The sequence below is a fragment of the Lactuca serriola genome, chromosome 9 (assembly GCF_051521515.1).
Source record: "Lactuca serriola cultivar US96UC23 chromosome 9, Lser_US96UC23_V15, whole genome shotgun sequence".
Lineage (NCBI taxonomy): Eukaryota > Viridiplantae > Streptophyta > Magnoliopsida > Asterales > Asteraceae > Lactuca > Lactuca serriola.
Genome location: NC_136416.1, coordinates 156,747,312 through 156,751,000, shown reverse-complemented (window position 1 = coordinate 156,751,000; position 3,689 = coordinate 156,747,312). Strand labels below are relative to the sequence as shown.

The window sequence follows — 3,689 nt, the reverse complement described above, 5'->3', positions numbered from 1 at the left end:
ATCAAAGAAAGTAATGGTTTAATTCTTATAATTATCACCTAATGTCACGAACCCTACCAATCGATCTTCAGTTCTTCATGTCGATCATCAAAATCTCAAAGGAATCCAAGCATCGATCATCCCTTATACGATTCCAAGCATCTCCAATGTTCCATCGTTCTTCATCATCAATTATCATCTTCTCAATTCTCAAGTCGACATCTTCATATTTTGCTTTAATGATTCGAAATATGGATGCTCATGAAGATCAAGTAAGATTATACATTTGTATTTCATGTTTTAAGTTCCATTTAGCAATGTACTTTGTACTTTATAGACGTACATGTGAGATTTTTGTTAGATTAGTTTATAGTATGAATGTAAGATTGTCAAAACTAAGAATTTGTTTAGTTATATAAGTAATGTGCTATATTGACAATGTAGGATTTGAATAGTTTACCAAATGTACCATCGTCAAGATACTGAAACTCGGATGTTCATGATGCCAAAAATAAAGATGGTAATCTGGCTAATTGGATTGGAAAAGACTTTGATGACCAAGTAAGATTAGCTCATTAGCAATATTTACTTTTTTAGCATTTTGTCCAAATTTTGAAAGTTGCATAACTTACTCAATTTAGCTTGTTTTGACCTGAATCTTTTTTCCTACATGTAGATTAGAATTTGTAGTTAAATTTAGACTATAAAAGCACTTGATTTGGTGAAAATTTGAATGAGTTACAATCCCCGCAAGGAATGGTGTCAAATCAGAATTTTTTTTATGTTATAGCAATTAAACGTAATCTGAATTTGTTGTTCAAATGTGTATAAATCACTCAATTTAACTCTTTTTTGACCTGAATCTTTTTCCTACATGTAGATTAGGTTTTGTAGTTAAGTTTAGACTATAAAAACGCTTGATTTAGTTAAATATTGAATGAGTTACAAGTCCCGCAAGGAAGGGTGTCAAATAAGAATTTTTTATGTTACAACAATTAAACGTAATATGACTTTGTTGTTCAAATGCGCATTTAACTTGTTTTGACCTGAATCTTTCTCCTACGTGTTGATTAGGTTTTGTAGTTAAGTTAGACTATAAAAACGTTTGATTTGGTTAAAAATTGAATGAGTTACAAGCCCCGCAAGGAAGGGTGTCAAATCAGAAAAAAAAATCAGCAATTAAACTTAATGTGACTTATTATATGTTTTATTTTGTGAATGTAGGATTATGGAGAAGATTCTAAAGAAGATTGTATAGAAGAAACACCGGCATGGAATGTTATACCAAGTGACGAATCAGACCAAGAAGAGGAGCCACAAGAACATCAACCTTCAAAAAAACAAAAATTTGCAACCCCACAAAGACGAAGACAACAAAAAAAAAACCAACACTGCCAAAAAAACCAACACAAGAAAAATACCCAACAAAACCAAAACCCAAAAACAAAAAAATGACTCATAGAAAACGAGGTGTTCATAGAATTTGTAAACGCCCTCAATGGTAGGTTGAAATTGCATTCAAGGCATAAAATTTCTCGTGATGTTTTGTCTTATTTAATGAAGAGGCAGAAGTTGTAAAAACATTTGAGCAACCCCAAAATAGCCATTTGCTTGACAACCGACACGTGACATCCTCGTGTCAAAAGATAAATTATATGGTTGTTACGGCCCACTTCATTACCGAAGATTTTGTCATGCACAAAAGGGTAGTCAACTTTAGAGAGGTTGATACTCACAAAGCTGAAGACATGGCCCGGGAGTTGCTAATTTGCATAAACGAGTGGGGATGAAGAATGTCATGACGATGACCGTTGATAATGCCAAGACAAATGAAGCGGCAATCAACATCATTGTGAAAGAACTGTCGGGTATTTACGAGAATGACAAACATTTTCACATTAGGTGTATGACTCATATCATAAACCTAGTTGTGAAAATAGGGTTAAAACATGAAGTTTATCATGTAAAAAGCATACAGGATGCGGTGAAATACATTAGAGCCTCCCCGCAACGGATCAAGACCTTTAAACAAGCCATGAAGGATGCGGCTGTAGAAAGTCAAAGGTTTTTGTGTGGTGAAACTCCAACAAGGTGGAACTCTACCTTTGAATTGCTAAGATCAGCATACGATGTGAAAGACGCATTTCTCGAATATAGTCATCAAGGTAAATAAAATCAAATATGTTTCAGCACTAAAAATTAGCAATATTTACTTTTGTTTATTGTTGCAGCAACATACATGAAACTTTGATTGTATTTTCTTTGTTCTTTTTTGATAAATCCAATGTTTCAGAAAAAGTGTGGAAAGGATACCATCGCATTCAGACTTTGAGATGATTAAAAAGATGATAGAGTTCCTTGAGAAGTTTAAGAAGAAAACTGAAAAAGTTTCATGTTCAACAAAGCCTATCTTCCATACGTATACCCAGGAGATCCTAGACATAGAGCAACATCTTAGGAAACATGAAACCAACCCGGATTTTTTGTTTATGGTACCAAATATGAAAGATAAATATGACAAATATTGGGGTGATTATGACACTATAAGTGATTATGTCTTCTTTGCGACATTGTTAGATCCTCAATGCAAGTCAAAGTTTATGAAAGTTGTTTTTACCCAGATGCTTAAAGCCAAGAACAAAGATAATAAGATGTCCATTGATGAGATAGAATCGAAAGCACGTGCTAAGGTTATTGATATCGAATGCAAATTGGACAAGTTTTTCAAGACATACTTGGAAAGGTCAAACATGACCTCATCATCTCAACAAGAAACTCCCAAAGAAGTTGTTAATTTTGATGACGAAAACAAATTCTTTGGAAGCTATATGACCTCAGGAAGTTTCCCCTCAACTTCATCAGAAAGTCAATTGCAACGATACTTAAACGAGGACACAATCGGATTTGACAAATGATATGATATCCTCACATGGTGGAAAAATAACGCGGTGCGGTTCCTGATCGTTGCTTGAATGGCAAGAGGTATCGACCTTCTTTTGCTCTAATTTTAATTTTTAATTTATAAATTCATGTCGTGTATTATACACTAATTTGTTTCTTAATAGATATTTTGGGGATGCAAATTTCCACCGTAGCATCCGAATCCACATTCAGTAACGGTCATCGAGTAATTACCGACTACCGTACTAATTTGTCCGCTGTGATTGTGGAGCCATTGATATGCACTCAAGATTGGCTAGTAGCTTGCCTATATGTGACTACGACGAAGTGCACAATGTGTTAGCTGACGATGACCTCGCTATTGGTAATACACTAATATATGTTACATCTTATTTTTAACATCTTATTAGTAATTGTTACATTTTATTAAGTAATAACATTTTTCTTTTGTATTATATATAGACATTGTGGATGCTATACATAACTTGAAGCTAACAGGGAAGAGATCGGGGAATTAGTTAAAATGTCAAACAGATGTTGGAATCCACATATTAGACTTTGTTTTTTTTTTTTGTTGGGGAAACTTGAAAGTATATTTTGAATGTTGAAAGTGTATTTTGAATGTTGGATAGTTAATAATGGTGCAATGGTTGTTTGAGAAAAGTGACTCATTTAAATTCTAGCATACCAAATACAAGATTGATCAAGTAAATTACAAAACATCAAACATATAATTAATTAATAATAATTATGTTCAAAATTACCTTGATGGTGCAGTGATCGAACTACTTTATAAGAAAAAAGGGTTA

At 33.3% G+C, this 3,689-nt stretch overlaps 1 long non-coding RNA gene across 1 annotated transcript; it reads left to right on the top strand.

The window, feature by feature from the left end:
* The first annotated feature begins 2,651 nt into the window (after positions 1–2,651).
* LOC145077251 (uncharacterized) lies at positions 2,652–3,453 on the top strand. Its single transcript, XR_013693049.1, has 3 exons — positions 2,652–2,961; positions 3,045–3,244; positions 3,343–3,453. It is a non-coding gene; the product is annotated as an uncharacterized LOC145077251 (long non-coding RNA).
* The last annotated feature ends 236 nt before the right edge of the window (positions 3,454–3,689 follow it).